Source organism: Phyllostomus hastatus, unplaced genomic scaffold, assembly GCF_019186645.2.
Source record: "Phyllostomus hastatus isolate PE091 unplaced genomic scaffold, TTU_PhHast_1.1 phas_contig_196, whole genome shotgun sequence".
In the NCBI taxonomy this organism is placed as follows: Eukaryota; Metazoa; Chordata; class Mammalia; order Chiroptera; family Phyllostomidae; genus Phyllostomus; species Phyllostomus hastatus.
Window position 1 is genome coordinate 36,892,089 of NW_025333709.1, and position 19,862 is coordinate 36,911,950.

The 19,862-nt window shown below is 35.1% G+C and overlaps 1 pseudogene; it reads left to right on the plus strand.

Moving 5' to 3' along the window:
* Positions 1-9,405: 9,405 nt before the first annotated feature.
* Positions 9,406-17,740, plus strand: LOC123815630 (annotated as a pseudogene).
* Positions 17,741-19,862: the final 2,122 nt, after the last annotated feature.

Sequence of the window (19,862 nt, forward strand, 5' to 3'; positions counted from 1 at the left end):
CAGCAGTGCAGATCCTATACAATTGTCTTCATGGCTCTTTCACTTAATCGACTCAGCTGCCCTTGGGCCATGCTTCCACTCTTCCTATGACCTTGACTCTGCCTTTCTTCTCATAGTTTCCACTTACATGGTACCTGTTGCTCATAACTTCTAATAACAATACTTTCTCAAAGAACGATAATTTTGGATACTATAGTATAAGAGATTGAGTTTTTAGCTACACCTTTTACTAGTTTGAAGACATTATACACAGTATTCCTAGTTTCTAGGTTTGATTTTCCAGTAATTAAGGTAGGGGGGCACTTAACAGTATAGTAGTTTTGAAGATTACCTAAAGGAGTTACAATAGATATTCAATAGAAGTTCTCTCTCCTCACACTCTCTTTCTGATGTTTTTTTTCCCTAGAATTGCATCTAACAAAAATGTGCCATGAGTGTGTGTTTTCCAGTTGACTTATATTACATTTATGAGGTATTATATAAATGAGAATACCCAGTTTTACTTAGAAGACAATTGAGAGCAAGAAATGAGATGATTTTGTGCAAAGTCGCACAAAGACAAAGCAGCAGATCTGAGATGAGGATCCAGGTGTCCTGGCTGACAGCTTACTGCTGCAGAATATACATGAAATATGAATGCTGAAATTGAGGTAACCTGTAAAGACCTGAATGCCTAAAGGACATCCTCCCACGTTTCAACAATTGCCTTCTTGTTTCTGGTATCTATGAGGTGTCCTGACTTGGATGTGCCCAACTTATTGTCTTGGTTCTCTATTGTTTTTAACAGGGATTCAAACGCTGGCAATAATAAGGCTTTCAGACATTCGAAATTCAAGAGTAGACTTTTCTTAGCCATCAAGATTGGGTACCTTTATAAGGTAATGAAATTGATAATGAAGAATTTATGCAAAAAAACCCTAGCATTTATTTTAAAAACAGTGGGTGAGTTGATCCCTATCAACTAAAGTAGATTGGTTTTAGAGGCTAAATAACCATAGCAATGTATTTGCTGAATCTTTTTAAAAACTTTTTTTTGACCATAAAGATTTTTACAGCATCATCATCTTTGTATCTGCCTACTCACCTTTGGAAAACAGGAATATACAACCAAAATAGATTGTGCTTCATTCTGCCTGATTGTTTCAAGATATGTGGGAGAGCCATGTGTGTTCTTCCTTGCATATCTTTGTAAAAATATATCACAGTGATCCTGCCGGCTGAGGAGAGGTGGTGAAGGGCCATGCAGAGATAGTAGTATGCTGTGGGAAGAAAAGCTGTAGGAGGATGGTGTGATGTGTCAAGAACATGCATCAGTTATGAGTTAAGTGTGAGTCGAGTATGTGCCTAACAGGCAGTGAAATCTTTTCTTCGAATGGGACAAAATTTATTCTCTGTAGACCTTGAATTAGATTTGAGCCCACCTGGTAAAAAAATCCAGGGAACTGCTTCCAATACTACCTTCAGAGTTAAATATGAAGCAAAGTAGCCATGGTAGCACAGGGGGAAGCAATTTTCAAAGATATGGAAACACTGCACTTCCATCACTACCATGGAATGAAAGCAAACTTCCTAATTCACCTCTAATTCAGAAGCAGTGCCGGGTTTTAACATGCTGGGCACAAAAGAACTTCAGTTTGAAAAGAATAGAGTATATATATAGATGTCAAATTATAGTGTTGTATTCCTGACACTTATATATAAAAATAGAATATATAGGATAAATTCAGATTTAGTATAAAATTATATCCATCATAAATATTTAAAATTAGTTCTTAAAATTATGTCATATGACAGTTAGATAAATAGAAAATATACTTTTAATTATTCATTACTACTAATAATGTTGCTCAGAATTTATTAAACAATGCATTAATTGAGAACCTATTAATTGATACTAGGAAAACAAATTGAATAACATATTCTTCTGGTCCCACAGCCCAATCTAAACAAAATACAGTTTAGTTTATTTTGTTTGTTTTTCACTGCAGCCAATGGTTATCTTTATTCAAATATTTCATCAAAAATTTAAAATTTTAATTTGCTGTTTTCACAATTAATGGCAAATTTTTGAGGGGAGAGATGATAATATATTTTTGTTTATATGCTAATCTTGGTATAACATGTCATGAAATGCAGGCACTCAAAAATGTGGATAAGGTGAGTTCCAATAAAATGAACATGCACTAACTGAAGTAGGAACTATAAAATACCATGAATGTAAATAAAGGGAATGAGAAGGCAAGAAACTGAACCATAGAAACCTGAGTCCTGATGGGTGAAACACAATTTATAATGTGACTCTTGCAACTTGTTCATCTTCCTGAAGCACTGTCACATTGGTTCCTACACCAATCCCCAAAACATCACACTTCTGTCTATAGAAAGAAGTGTATAGGTCTCTGGTAGTAGGTCTTACTGGCTCCCCAGGGAGGTGACACCCTGGAAGGCAGTGTGTAGCACTGGGTCAACATTGAAGAATAATGTCAAAAGAAGTCACCCTGACTTCCAGCCATCAGCCACATCAATGAAATGTTTCAAAATAAAATAAAGTGGAAACATTCTAACTATTGATGCCCTAAATAAGAATGGGTCACTTTATTCAGTCACTCATTTATCTGACAAAATATGCACCTACTGTGTAATTGGCACTAGTCAAGGTTGGGGAGGCAGTTCCTTTCAAACTCTTCTTATTACTTTCTGAGGGCAGACTGCTGGCCTAAGCCCAATATGCTTCATTCACAACACGAAAGAAGACATATTTCTCCTAGGTTTGAGTAGAATCATCCTAAAAATTAAAGTAATTTCAAATAATAATAATCATCATTTCAAAACAAAGGCAAGCCTATAAGAGAAAATATGTGGCTGTTACAAATGTTTTTCCCCCTTTGCAGTTACTTAACTGAACTTGGGGAAGAGGGAGATCTTCAGATACTGTTTAACCAATTAAGATTAGCAGTTAGGCTGGTGGGATTGCAGACTGGGACAACCCTATGGAAAACAGTATGGAATTTTCTGAGAAAACGAAAAATTGACATGCCTTTTGGCCCAGCAATTCCACTGCTAGCATTGTATCCTAAGAACACTGAAACACCAATCCAAAAGAACCTCTGCACCCCAATGTTCATAGCAGCATAATTTGCAATAGCCAAATTTTGGAAACAATCTAGATGCCCATCAGTAAATGAATGGATCAAAAAGCTATGGTACATTTACAGAATGGAATTCTATGCAGCAGAAAGAAAGAAGGAGCCCCTACCCTTTGCAACAGCATGGATGGAACTGGAAAACATTATGATAAGCAAAATAAGCCAAGTGGTGAAAGACAAATACCATATAATTCACCTTTAACAGGAACCTAATAACAAAACAAACAAACAAGCAAAATATAACCAAAGACACTGAAACAGAGAACAGGTGGACAATGATCAGAGGGGAGAGGGGAGGGAATTTCGGGGGAAAAGGGGATGGATTTTCAGGAACAAGTATAAAAGACACATGGAGAATAACAAGGCGGGGAAGGAAATGGGAGGGAGGTGGAGAGGGCTCAGGGGTGGGCTAGGATAGGGATAAGAGGCAGAAAACTGTACTTGAACAACAATTAAAATTTTAAAAATAGGATTAATAAAATTAAAAAAGCCCTGGCTGGTGTAGCTCAGTGGATTGAGCGCAGGCTATGAACCAAAGCATCCCAGGTTCGATTCCCAGTCAGGGCACATGCCTGGGTTACAGGCCACGGCCCCCAGCAAACTTACATTGATGTTTCTCTCTCTCTCTTTCTCCCTCCCTTCCATCTCTAAAAATAAATAAATAAAATCTTAAAAAAAAAAGACAGATTTCTTGAGTACCTCCTCCATGAGCCATGTACTAGCAAGGCACTGTTGATATAAAATCAAATAAATGTTTCCCTGCTCCAAAGGAGCTTATTATAATCTTTATAATTTTTCTTCTTTTCTCTTTTTATTTTTTTATTCTTGTTCATTCTATTACAGTTGTCCCAACTTCCCCCTTTGTCTTCCTGCCCCCAGCCCACCTCCCTTTTCCACAGTCCATCCCCACACTGTTGTCCATTTCCAGGGGTCTTTCATACATGTCTTTGACTACTCCCTTCCCCTGTTTCCCCACCATTCCTCTTTCCTCTGGTAGCTGTCAGTCTGTTCCATTTCCAGGACTCTGGTTCTGTTTTTCTCATTAGTTTATTTTGTTCATTAGATTCCTCTTATAAGTGATATCAGATGGTATTTGTCTTTCATCAACTGGATTATTTCACTTAGCATAATAGTCTCCAGTTCCATCAATGTTGTTGCAGTGAGTAGGAGTTTCTTCTTTCTTTCTGCTGTGTGGAATTCCATTGTGTAAATTAACCACAGTTTTTTAATCCATTCATCTACTGATGGCCACTTAGGCTGTTTCAAATACTTGGCTATTATAAATAGCACTGCTATAAACACTGGGGTGCCTAAAGTATTTTGAATTGGTGTTATGGGATTTTTAGGGTATAATTCCAGCAATGGAATACCTGGGTCTTAAAGCATTTCCATTTTTAATTATTTTTAGGAAATTCCATACTGCTTTCCACAGTGTCTGTACCAGTTTTCACTAGGGTGCCCTTTTCTCCACATCCTTGCCATCATCAAAATGAAAAGGGAACTGACTGTAAGGGAGAACATGTTTGCTAATGATACATCGCACAAGGGTTTAATCTCCAAAATATATAAAGAATTCACACAACCCAACACCAGGAAGACAAACAATCCAATCAAAAAATGGGCAGAGGACCTGAATAGCCACTCCTCCAAAGAGGACATACAAATGGCCCATAAGCAAATGAAAAAATGTTCAACATTACTAACCATCAGAGAGATGCAAATTAAAAGCACAATGAGTTATCACCTGACATGAGTCACAATGGCTATCATTAATAAATCAACAAACAATGAGTGCTGGCAAGGATGTGGAGAAAAGGGAACCTTAATCTTTATAACTTTATGACTACCAAGAATGACTCAAATGTACAGAGAGTGATTTCTCTCACTTACAGATGGGGAGTGCTGCTTTCCCTTTCCCTGAATACTGAATGCAAAAATTTGATCCTGTAAAGTTGCCAAGGCAATGCCAACTGTCTGTGACAGCATATGGGGGTAGACAAACACTCACATATACAGACACAGTGATTTTGTAAGTCTTCTTTATAAGATACCAAACTATAAATAAAAGATTTCATCAAGACTATATTTTATCACATTAAAATAGCCTAATTTGCCAGGCAGTAAAGAAGAGATGCCAAACCCCTTCTGGCAGTTAGAAATGTGATCTAAATGTATTAGAAGATGAAGTTTCTTTTACCTCATGCACCTCAGAGTATCCTCATTGAATAGTATTAGAGGTAGCTTAAAGAACAGAATGAGAGTGTTTATCTCACTCTTCATTCCTACATTACTTAATGGACACCACTTCCATGTATCAGATTGAAGAAGATTATAATGAGGAAATAATGAATAAATCATGTAAGTCAATTATCTTTCTATATATAGTTTAAGACATGATTTTAAAACTAAAGCACTTACAAACCTAAAGTTCTTTGGGCTGCATTCAGGATGTCAATTCCACATGAAATTAAAATAGGAAACACAGAGTTGTTTTCATAAGAGATGAACTGAGATAGCACTAAACTTTTGATGTCTTACTGAAATCAGTGAAGAAGCCAAAAGGAAACAGAATAATTTGTTTTTCATTTTGTATTTTAGTCTGTACATTTCTGCTAATAAAACACCCTTTTCTTTTTATCCTTATGGTACCGCTTAAGCATGAATATTATATACAGACTAATTCTAAAGTTAACAAAGAGATTAACAATAATGTATTCAGGAGCTCTTAATAATAAAGAAACCAGGGCTCAAAATCATCAAGCCAATATAAATCATTGACCTTTTCAGGACACAAACTTTCTATTAATGGCTCTGTGGATTCTCCAGAGCCTTATTCTATCAAAACCCCTGTATTTTCCTTCTTTAACTTGTTGAGAAGGACCAACATGATCACCTTTTTAATTTAAAAGAAATCTCAAGACTTTGAGACTATGAGACTGACATGCTGCCCATGTCAGGTGATCATTTTGATCCTTCTCAACAAACTAAAGAAGGGAAATACAGTGTTTTTGCTAGAATAAGTCTCTGGAGAATCCGTCGAGCCATTAATAGAAAGTCTGTGTTCTGAAAAGGTCAATGATTTATATTGGCTGAGATTATTTTGAGCTTTGGTTTTCTTTATTATCAAGAGCTCCTGAATACATTACTGTTAATCTCTTTGTTAACCTAAGAATTAGTCTGTATATAATATTCATGCTTAAGCGGTACCATAAAAATAAAAAGAAAAGGGAGTTTTATTAGCAGAAATGTACAGACTAAAATACAAAACAAAAAACAAATTATTCTGTTCCCTTTTGGCTTCTTCACTGATTTCAGTAAAAAGACAACATCATAAGTTTAGTGCTATCTCAGTTCATCTCTTATGAAAACAACTGTGTTTCCTATTTTAATTTCATGTGGAATTGACATCCTGAATAAAGCCCAAAGAACTTTAGGTTTGTAAGTGCTTTAGTTTTAAAATCATGTCTTAAACTATATATGGACAGATAATTGACCACTGTACTTGAACAACAATTTTAAAAAGTGAAAAAAAAAAGAAATCTCAAATATGTCAAGGTGAAAATAAGACATAATAACAAACTGTAGAATAATGTGTCCAGGATGAATAAGAAAATTTAGCTGAGTTATCTTAAAACCTCATGTTTTGTAAAATATTATTGTTAGTTTATGATTGAAGTAGAAATATGACCACCAAAGGCAGGAATAGAAGAACAAATGAAGTACACTTCATGGCCAAAAGATGATTAAAAGTAATCCTACAATATAACCAAAGACATTGAAATTGAGAACAGGCTGACAGTGACCAGAGGAGAGAAGGGAGGGAATTCAGGGGAAAAGGGGAAGGTTTTGCAGGAACAAGTATAAAGGATACATGGACAATAGCAAAGGGAGGATGGAAATGGGAGGGAGGTGGGGAGGACTGAGAGGATGGGCTGGGATGGGGGTAAAAGGCAGAAAATTATACTTGAACAACAATTAAATTTTTTAAAAAAGTAATGCTATCATAGCTAGTGCCACAAAGTGGGTGTTTGTGATATTAATCAATGCAATGGCATAGTGCTTCCACAAGAAGGAAACACCTTTAGTTTGATCCCCAAATGGAAAGTGACATTGCTTACTACTGTGCCAAAAATAGCAATGAATGAATTTGTTGAATAAATTAATGAATGGATGAATAAATGAGTGAGTGAGCGAATGAATGAATGAATGAATATAATATGGATCAATCCAAGAGTACATGGGATACAGAAAATAACAACCAACACAAATACAGAACAGTATACTCCAATTAGAGAGAAGCCTTCTTAAATTAAGTAATCATAGACACTTTACAGGCAATATCTCGGGGGAAAAATGCTCATGGAAACCCTTTGATAAAACTTAGCGCCGGAAACCAAGTATTATCAGAGACAAAAATATGCTGAAAACTTTGTCACTTGTGAACATAAGAATCCTAAAATAATAGCATGGCCAACTCTCAAAGAACGCTCATCACTGCTGATTGATGTCCTGCATCTCATCCTCTGTTGTTCATCAGATACCTGGTGGTGATCTTTTTGAAAATACAGATTTATTAACCTGACAGGTATACTTCAGGGGAAAAAAAAAGAAGTGTGCAGATGATTTATCAGTAACCTCATCACCAGAAGTCATTAGTTGGGAAGAACTGGAAGTTCACATCACAACCAATGAACTACCTTTATTGTTGTTAAATATGTGTGTGCTTAAGCTAATACATCATAAAATGTATAATGTTCTCATTCTAGAGAGAAGATTCAGTGATAGTTTTAAATTCCATAACATTTTGTTAATTCTTGAGCTGAAAACTATTTTAGTTGTTGTTTTAAGAAGTTCCTGGAAGAATACCATGATACCTGACAATTTCAGTTAAAATGCTCACATTTAGTGTGGTCAAAATGAGGTAAGCATCACCTATTAAAGAATTTTTCTTTCTTTTTTTAAATGGCTGTGAGAAAAGTTTTTTTTAGGGTTTTGTTTATTTATTTTTAGAGCAAGGAAAAGAAGGAGAAAGAGGAAGAGTAACATCAATGTGTGGTTGCCTCTCTCGTGCCCCCAAACCCAGGCACAGGGTGCCATAGGCTGGGAATCGAACTTGCTACCCTTTCATTTGCAAGCCAGTACTCAATCAACTGAGCCACATCAGCCAGAGCAAGAATTTTTCTACCTAGGTATGATATATATTACTAAAGAAAAATATTTTCCACTATGCTTACAATATAATTCTGTTTTTAGATACAAGCTCATCCATTTATATGCACTTTTTATAGGCAATATAATAATTATAATAATTATACAATAAGTACAATACAGCAAGGTACAAAAATAAGATAGATGCTTGTTTCTCTTTTATGTAATAGCTTAAAATACAAGCTTGTACACTGGTACAGAGCCTCTGCAATATCTGGTATCCAGGCTTCTATTTTCCAAATTTGCAAAAGATAAGCCTTCTCCTGCATTGTCAAAATGGCTCACCACCATTTAGTGAAAGAAGAAAGGGGAAAAATGACATGATGTCCCTAACTTTTAAAGCACAACCTGGACCCTGACTGGTGTGGCTCAGTTGGTTGTGCATCATCCAGGAAAGTGAAAGGTCACTGGCTCGATTCCCAGTCAGGACATATGCCTGGGTTTCAGGTTCTGTTCCTGGTCAGGGTGCATATCAGATGCAACCGATTGCTTTTCTCTCACATAAATGTTTTTCTCCTTCTCTTCCCCTCTCTCTAAAAATAAATAAATAAATTAATTAAAACACAACCAGGAATGTGCAACCAAAATTTCTACTCATGTTCTATTTAACAAAGATTTGTGACACAATCATAGAGGGCTGCAAAGAGGGCAGAGAAATCTTGTCTTTACTGTGAAATGCCATGGCCCAGCCAGAACTCCAGGTTTCTATTCTCTGAGAGAGTAGGTAAGAATAGACATCACTTCTTTGTTTTAGCTTCCCCGAAAATATATGCTGATTCTAGATAATGATCTCAGGAAGCAAAAATAAGGAAATGGGTAAAAGTAAGAAGAAAACCTCAAAATAATAAAACACCCATAAGCTGTTTACTCCTATGGACTATAAGGTTCTAGACCTCTGGGTACATTCAGAGAAATGACAGGAAACATGCATCAGAGCCATGCATCAGAGACTGAGGCATTCATTTACAATGCCCATCCCCACTGGATGAGGGCTGGCTGTAAAGATTGTCACTATCTCATGTGCCCCTGTGCCAGAAAACAAGCTTGCACCATGCCAGAGAACACCCTCAGGCAAAGAGATAAAGAATCACATCCAACTGAGGTAGGAAGCCAGCAGCACAATGGAAATTTTACTGGTTTTACAAGTAGTATCAGGTGAGTCACTGAGGTATGGGACTTCAACAAACATTTACAGCAGGCAGACTCTATCATTCTTTGGGTTTCATTAATATGACTTTTTTAAGTTAGAAAAGCTTATCTCTTGTTAGTAAGAAGGCTACAATTATAATATCAAAAGAATATCTCATGCAAAATATACATTTGCCTTCATGTTTAAAAACAAATCTCAAATAACTGTCAAAATATTACAAGTTTGAGGACATATTTACATGATTGGCTTGAGTATCTTTTATATGTGAGGCACATAATCATATGCTGTTCTGCTTAGTCAAAATCAGCTATATCTGGCAGTCATTTTTAAGAGAAGAAATTGCATTCTCTAATAGTATTTTTTAACTTTATTTCTATTTCTGACACTATTACAGTCATCCCCATCTCTCCACCCTTTGCCCACATCTACCCAGCTCCCAGCCCCCCTCCCTCTGGCCATCACCACACTGTTGTCTGTGTCTCTGGGATACACATATAAGTTTTCAGATTATCTCTTCACCTTTTATCTAGTTCCCCTCCTAACAGCTGTCAGTCTGCCCCATGTATCGTGCCTCTGTTTCTATTCTATTCACCAGTTTATTGTGTTACTTTTGAAAATATAATACTAGTATGGTGGTTTTAGAGATAATATTAAATATCATGCTGTTATTACAGTTCTCTCAGCATTTTGAACTGTACCGAAATCTATCTCCTATCATCATAAAACATTTGAGTACAAGATATTTGTTGTATTACCTTTCTAATCCTCATGGAGAAAAATCTATGCATTGTTCTCAATGGGTATTCAATTAAGACTTACAAAACTGAAAACAATCTCTTATTTTAAACTTCATTCACAAAGAATAATGAATACAGTCATAAATCCCCTCCCCCAAAATACAAGTCACTGGCATTGAATAATACAATAATAACATAATGACAAAAATACTATTACTTGTACTAGTAATACAAGAATAAAGATAAAATACATTTTTAAAAAAGCATCTCCTGCTGACTTTTATCATTCCAATCCTGCCCTAAAAATAGGTCCTAGGCAGGACTTAGGTTACATATGGACAGATACACCCGACCACTTCTGGAGAATAGTATGCAAGTCATTACCATTATGCAAAGACCAAAGAAGTAGATTAATATTAACTTGGAATAAACTAGTTGTGCCAGAATCATACATATCCTCTACAGAATGTAATAATATATCGTATCAGGATAATACACAAAACTGTTTTTCCTGAAGAATTCAATCACAGGGCAGTCCACCCTGACCTCTATTTAAATTCCATTAGCTAAAATAGCAAAATAACCTTTTAGGCAGGGAAGTAATAGGACATCATGGACTTGGAACAATATTATATTCAAACTACAGTACCTATAAATGTGAATTTTTTATATTTTTTTCAATTCCTAAGTTGGCCCTTTTTAATACTACATGTTTTCAAATTCACATTTGATTAAGAAATATTCTGTAATTTATTCACAATATGACCCTGTGCTAGAAATTATTGAAATTTATGGACTGGTTTCATGAAAAAAAAGACAAATAATGATTACAGATTATAGAATCTGTAATATTTCTAGAAGTGGATCTCAGCCACACTCTATATTGGAATTATCTAAGGGATTTTTCAAAAGTACCTGAATATCTTATTCCCATCTTCCACCAAAAGGATTAGGAACTCTGAGGTGGGAACACAGTACTTTTCCAAAGATTTCACACGTTATTGCAGTGTTGCAGGCAAGGTTGAGACCTGTCAAATTGTATAGAATAAAAACATTGTTTAAGTAACATCATATTTAATTATAACTACATTATAAAATTATAAGGATGCTATCCTGTGATGTAAAATAATATTAAAGATGAAAGTTTAGAATGCAAAATATCCTATGAAAAGATAAAACCGGGAATAAAAGTCTAATAATAGCTTCCTAAAGAGTAAATCTTTAATTTTCTGATTATTTTCCATCTCGTTATATGTTATCACAGAGATTGAATTGTAAAAAACTAACTTCCTTCAAGAGCTCTCAATAGATAACAGGAGCTTCCCCAGCAAACTGGATGAGATAACAGTTCTTAATGAGCAGCTTTCAGAAGGAATAAACTCAATTACAACACAAATTCCTCTTTCTTCCTTTCTTTCAAAAACACTCAAGGTGTTACTTAAACAATCTTAAAATGAGATATCAAAGTTATAGAAGAAAATCTTAACATTTATCTGGTAGATCTTTTCTTCTTTTAATTTCAATAATTATAATGTTTTAAATACTAAAATCTATGTATAATTGTCTTTCATTTTTAAAACTAATTAATTTATATCCATATAAATCAACTAAAATACACATCTTTCATATGTATTTCAATTAACTGTAACTCATCATCTTACATATACAGCAATAAATCATCTTAGGACTAAAAGGAACCTTCCTATTCTTTCCTTATTTTAAATTAAGGGAACAGTCAAGGGTCACAATAACTTCATCAAGATTATATAGAATAAGAGCTCTCAACAAGGATCTCAATGCACTGTTGTCATTAGTAGTTTTGAACCATATTGCAAGAAATGTGTTATTAAGCCCTGGCTGGCATAGCTCAGTGGATTGAGCGTGGGCTGCGAACCAAAGTGTCGCAGGTTCGATTTCCAGCCAGGGTACATGCCTGGGTTGCAGGCCATAACCCCCAACAACCGCACATTGATGTGTCTCTCTCTCTCTCTCTATTTCTCTCCCTTCCCTCTCTAAAAATAAATAAATAAAATCTTAAAAAAAAAGAAAAGAAATGTGTTATTAATAATTGGAAAAAAATAAAAATCATGTTATTTAGTTTCAATGTTCTAGAGCAAAGAATTTATTAGCTTATATCTACACTTATATATTTCTGTCTCACCTTAATGTCAACATGCTATTTTGAGTAGGTGCAAAAGTTTTACATTTATTACTAGGATGCTGAAAATTGCATGTGAGAATGTATCACATAAGTTATTTCTATTTACTGCATGCATTTTGACATAACAACAACAATTTTGAAAACCTCTAATATAAAGTATTATGGTAGATGTCAGCTCAGAATCTGAAGTTGCTGATTGTCTACTCAGTATCCACTCAGTTCTCTTTCTACTTTGATCAATGCTAGTCTATATGTTTTAGTGCAGCATCTTAAACATACCCCTGTAATAAAATGCTAAATTGGAAGCTTTTGCCAAGACTCTAAGATACATGTCAAGTATGAAAGTAAGATGCCAATCTAAATTTAGATTGCAATGTATTTGGTAAATAATTAGTTTTATGACTCACTGACGTTAAAAATATAAAAAGGTTTCAATAGGTGTATACAAAGAAAAAGGGTCTTATTAAAGAGAATTTTTAAAAAGAAATTTTGGTTTACTATGAGTCAAAAAAGGCCTGGTAGTTGTCCTTTAGCATGGAGTTTTATCTCTAAACTCATCACATGTTTATAATCTGCTAATGAAGTGTGAAAGTGTGACTATAGAATCCGCCACCAGTGTTCTCCTTACCTTCCCCAAACAAAGCTTTGAACTTGGATGCTCCATGTAGGACTGAGGGCCTGAAGGAAATATCCTGCCCCTTCACAAAGGCAAACTAAACTGAAATCATTGGAAATCTTACTGTGAGCAGAGACAGCAGTATACACAACTCCACAGTACACCTCCATTGAATTCTTCCTGTTTGATTGTGTTATTAGATAATAAAGACTATTTTATTGACAATCACTCTAGCTTCTTATAAAAAGTAATTTTGATATTCATAACATCTAGAGTATCAATGATTGTTTTGAACAGGACAGGGTTGAGGGCATGTTAAATACATTAAAAATTCTTTCCAAGCTGGCCTTGGTATAGTAATCATATACTCTAGGTACAGCTTTTCAGTTATGATATGTCACTAATTCTAAGGCCTATATATTTTTTCACATCTTAACATACCCAAAATTGAAATAATGGCTCATAATCTCTCCACTGGGCAGTGGTCAATGATATAGTTTCATTGCCAGAGCCTGTACTAACATCAACATGGGCAACATGAAAATTTACAGTACGGGTAACAAGTATTTGTTAGAAAGTTCTGGAGACAATAGTGAAAGGCTATTTGATAATTACCGCATCATCAATTTTCTTGATGCTACAGAGGTCAATACCATGTGGAAATTTTAGAGCCTGATTACTAGGCTAAATGTGATTCAAAAGAGCTAAATGTGAAGACATTGTAGAAATGACTAAAGAAATAAGATAATTTAAATGCTTTAATATATTCATAAAAATGATATATGAAAAAATCTATGTCAAAAATTAGCCTAAAACAGTTTTTTCAGTAAATATAAAGTAACTTCTATAGTGTAAGAAAGTACAGTGTTATATTAATTAAAAATGCTTTTATTTTCTTTGTGTTAAAGGATGAGGAAATATACAACTAATGACATTGTAAACTCATAACAGATTTATAACATAAAAAACATATTTTATTATTTATATATGAATTCAATGTAATCATTACATTAACACAATTAATTGTTATATCATATTATTACATATATTGTATTTTTATATATTAAGTATTATAATATAAAATATTTATAAACAAGCTGACTTTACATCTCAACAAACTAGAAAAAAGAACAAAGTCCAAAGTTATCCAAAGGTAGTAAATAATAAAGATTAGGGCAGAAATAAACAAAGAAGATAGGAAAACAACAGAAAAAAATCAATGAAACAGAGTTGTTTTTAAAGATCAACAAAATTGAGAAATCTTTAGCTAGACTAAGAAAAAAGACAAACAACTCAAATAAATAAAATTACAAATGAGAGAAGACATTACAATGGATACTGCAGAAATAAATAGAATTATGAGATGACTATGACACTTACATGCAAACAATTTTGGTAACCTAGAAGAAATGGAAAGTGTTTGGAAACATATTATTTACCAACACTGAATCATAAAGAAATAGAAGATCTGAACAGACCAATAACAGGTTAGAAACAGTAATCAAAATCTCCCAGCAAAGAAAATCCCACAATCTAATTGCTTCACCTGAGAGTTCTACCAATATTTAAAGAAGAATGAACTGTAATCCTTGTCAATTCTTCCAAAAAATATAAGAGGAAATACTTCCAAACTTAGTTTAGAAGGTTGACATTATGCCGACCCATGTCCAAATAAGGACACTACAAGAAAAGGAAATTATAGGCCAATATGCTTGATTAACAAAGATGCAAATATCTTCAACAAACTATTAGCAAACTGAATTCAGCAACACATTAAATGGATTATACACCATGATCAACTGGGATTTATCTCTGGGATAAGCAGATGGTTTAACATATAAAACTCAATGTGTGATATAGTACATTAATGGAATGAAGAATTAAAAACATATGATTACCTCGATAGATGCAAAAAAAGTATTTCATAAAGTTTAACAATGAATAAAACTAATAAAAATTAGTTTTAATAACTAATAAAAATTCTCTACAAACTAGCAATAGGAGATTACTTCAACATAGTAAAGTCCATATACGGCAAGTGACAGTTATCATGATACACAACAGTGAAAATCTAACAGAAAACTTTTCCTCTAAGATCAGGAATGAGACAAGTATGCCCACTCTAACCAATTCCTTTTAAGACAGTACTGGGAATTGCTAGCTATAAAAATTATGTAAGAAAAAGAAATGAAAGGCATCTAAATTTGAAAGAAAGAAGTAAAACTTCTGTTTGTAGTAACATGATCTTATATGGGGAAAATAATAAAGATTCCACCAAAAATTATTAAAACTATTAACTATATTCAACTAGGTGTCATATAACAAATTAACATACAAAAGTCATTGTGTGTCTATACACTAATGGGTGACCATAGAAAAGGAATTTAAGAAAACAATATTTAAGTATAAAATTAATCCAAAAGACAGCAACTTACACACTAAAACTAATAAAGCATTGCTGAGAGGAATTAAAGGAGATATAAAAATGAACACATTTGTGTCTTTTGGATTGAAAGACTTGATATTGTCAAAATGTTCATACTACTCAAAATGATCTACAAATTTATTGCCAACTCTATCATTGTCCCAATAGCATTTTTCATCAAACTAGAAAAATCAATTCTAGAAGTTGTATGTCATCACAAAGGACCTGAATAGCCAAAGCAATCTTGAGAAAGAACAAAGCTGGATGCATGACACTTCCTGATTTCAAAACATAATGCACAGATATTGTAATCAAGACATTATGATCCTGGAATAAATACAGGCATATAGACCAATGGAACAGAGTAGGAAGCTCAGAAACAAAACCATACATATATGGTCAAATGATCTTAGATAAGGGTGACAAAGACAGCATGCTGAGGAAAGGATAGTCTATTCAACAGATGGTGTTGAAAAAACTGAATATCCATAAGCAAAAAATTAAAGTTAGGCACTTTACTCATACCATGCACAAAAATCAACAAAAAATTCATTAAAAAGTTAAGTGTAACATTTGAAACTCTAAAAAGAAAGCAGAGGAAAAGATTCATGATATTGATTTTAGCAATGATTTCATGGATGTGACACCACAAGCACAGGTAACAAAAGGAAAAATAGACAAACGGGACTGTTTCAAACTAAAAACTTCTGCACAGCAAAGGGAACGAGCAACAAAATGAAAAGCAAGCTACAAAACAAGAAAAATATTTGCAAACCTTATATTTGATAAAGGGTTAGTACCCAAAATGTATAAGAAATTCCTACAACTCAATCACCAAAAATCAAATATCCTGATTTGAAAAATGGGCAAAGTAATTGAATGGCTTTTTCTCCAAAGAAGACATACAAATGGCTAACAAGTATATGAAAAGATGTTCAATATCACTCATCACCAAGAAAATGGAAATCAAAGCTACAATCAGATTTCAGCTCATCCTTGTTAGGATGCCTATCATGAAAGGAAGGTAGGAAGAAACAATAAAAAGGAAAAGAGAGAGAGGAAGGAAGGAAGGAAGAGAGAGGAAAAGGAAGAAAGAGAGGCTGCTGCTGGAATCTGAGTATTGACCTTTCACCTTCTTCCCTGAGCAATATGAGTTTCAGCACCCTCTCCAGCTTCTCCACAAACTACCAAACTCTGGGCTCCATGCAGTTGCCCCGTCAATTGGCTGGCCATGTGGCCAGGGTCTACGAAAGCATCAAGGACTTGAGCTCCCAGGTCTCTGGGTTCTACTCCACCAGTATGCAGGGAAGCTGGAGGTCCAGGGGCCTGTCTTTGTGGAAATGGCAGGGGATCTGATGGGCATGAAGGGGGCATCCAGAGTGAGGAGGAGACTGTAATGCCTGAATGACTGCCTGGCTTCCTACCTGGAGAGGGTGAGAAAACTGGAGGCTGATAATAAGAGAATGGAAAGCAAAATCCAGGAATACGTGGAGAAGAGCTCCCAGGTCAGAGATTGGGGGCGTTATTTCAAGACCATGGAAGATATGAGGACTCAAATTTTACAAGTTCTGTGTACAATGCCCACATTGTTCTGCAGATTGACAATGCCTATCTTGCTGCTGATGACTACAGAGTCAAGTATGAGATGGAGCTGATCATGAGCCAATCTGTAGAGAGTGACATCAATGGGTTCCCAAAGGTCACTGATGGCACCAAGGTCACTCAGCTGCAGCTGGAGACAGAGATCAAGTCTCTCAAGGAGGAGCTGCTCTTCATGAAGAACAACCACAAAGAGGAAGTAAATAGTCCACAAACCAGATTGCCAACTCTGGGTTGACCATGGAGTTCGTTGCTCCCAAATCTCAGGACTTCAGCAAGGTCATGGTAGACAGTATGACAAGCTGGCTGGGAATATCCAAGTGGAGCTAGAAAAGTATCGGTTCCAGCAGACTGAGGAGAGCACCACAGTGGTCACCTCACAGACTGCTGAGTTATGAGCTGCTAAGATGACACTCACAGAGCTGAGACATACAGTACAGTCCTTGGTAATAGACCTGGATTCTATGAGAAATCTGAAGGCTAGTTTGGAGATCAGCCTGAAGGAGATAGAGACACATTATGCCATGCTAATGGAAGAGCTCAACAAGATCCTGCTGCAGCTGGATCAGAGCTCTGGAGTCAGAGCTGGCAAGGGCAGAAGGGCAGGCCCAGGACTAGCAGCTCTGCTGATCATCAAGGTCAAGCTGCAGGCTGATATTACCACCTTCCACTACCTGCTCGAAGGGGAAGAACTTTGATCTTTGATCTTGGTGACTCCTTGGGCAACAGCAACTCCATATATCTCCATCCAAAAGACCATCCCCACAGCATGGTAGATGGGTAAAGTTGTATTTGAGATCAATGACACCAAATTTCTAAGGCATTAAGGAAACAGAAGTAGGGCACTCCATGAATGGTAGGAGATGAATAAAAAGTTCAGAGATTATAGGAGGGAAGGAAGGAAGGAAGGAAAGAAGGAAGGGAGGGAGGGAGGGAGGGAGGGAGGGAGGGAGGGAGGGAAGAGAAAGAAAATAGCAAGTGTTGGCACAGATGTAAATTGTTTCTGGGAATATAAAATGGTGTAGCTATTATGGAAAACTGTTCCATAAGAAACAGTTCCTCAAAAGAAAGTTCCTCAAAAAATTAAAAATACAACTATCATATGATCCAGTAATTCTACTTCTGGGTGTTTATTCAAAATAATTAAAAATATATCCTCCATGATATATTTGTACTCGCTTTTCACTGAAGCATTATTCACAACAACCAAGAGGTGGAAAATACCTAAATGCCCATCAACAGCTGAATGGATAAAGCAAATGTGGTATATATGTACAATAGAATATTATTTAGGCTTTTTTTAAAGGAAGAAATCTTGTTATGTTCTTCAACATGAATGAACCTTCAGGACAAAATAAGTCAGGTACAAATAGATAAATACTGCATAATTCCACTTATAGAAAATAACTAAAGTAGTCAAACTCATAGAAACAGAAAGTAAAAGGTTTTTTGCCAGGAGCTAGGGGTGAGAGTGTGTGAAAATAGAGAACTGCTATTCAGTAAATACATCGAGCAAAATGAAAATACCATATAAATAAATAAATATACAATTAATGCTGAACAAATATTGATAATTGATTGACAATTATAAAGTGTCAAAGGTGTCAGTAAAGCAAGTGATTAAGCCAAGAACCAGCAATTAGTTGTTGCTATTAAATAAACCAACAATTAAATTCCCCAGTGGTTTTTTGGAAGTTGTATGATGGTATCTTGATAGCCTACTACTCTTTTGTGATTGTTAATCTGTGCAGAAAGCAACTGGTAGATCTATTACTATTATTTATTATTTCTTCAAACACTAACATTCAATTAAAACTATTTTTTATACCTAATATCAATTTTGTTAATGACATCAATAGTAAACTGAATATATTAATATTATGAATACTATGTAACTGTGTAGCATTAATTAAGATTTTATATAGCACTAAAACATGGCTAAGAACACTTTGATTCAGTTGCTAGATATGCAGACTGGTGCAGACACCATGGAAAACACTATGGAATTTCCTCAGAAAACTAAAATAGAACTACTAATTCTACTGCTTGGATTCAATAATTCTACTGCTTGGATTATACCCTAAGAATCCCAAAACACCAACTCAAAAGAATCTATGTACCCCTATGTTCATAGCAGTGTTATTTACAATAGCCAACAGCTGAAAACAGCCTAAGTGCCTTTTAGTAAATGAGTGTATCAAAAAAACTGCAGTACATTTACACAATGGAATACTATGCAGCAGAAAGAAGAAGCTCTTACCCTTCCAACAGCATGGATGGAACTAGAGAGCATTAGGCTAAGTGAAATAAGTCTGGCAGCAAAAGACAAATACCATATGATCTCCCCTATAAGTGGAACCTAATCAACAAAACAAACAAACAAGCAAAAAGAACCAGAAACATGGACATAAAGAACAAACTGACAGGGGTCAGTGGGGAGGCGGGATGAAGATAAAGAGAAAGAAGGGGAAAATGTCCAAAGGACTTATGGACAAGTATGGGGGAGCAGGAGTTGGATGGGGCAGGGGAGAGAAACACAGGAAAAATGGGGACAAGTGTAACTGAACAATAAAAAACTTAAAACACAAAAAACAAATTAATTTTTTTTAAATATGTGCATAACCCATAGACATACACAATAGCATGACTATTGCCAGGGGGAATTCGGGGTGAGGATTGGGTGGAGTTAGACAACGTGGGGGAAGGGGAATGAGGACATGTGTAATAGTGTCAGTAAAAAAATAAAACTAAAAAAGAAAGAACAAATGAGAAAACTTTTTACATGCAATAAGATTTTCTGAGTATAAGTTCATATGATAA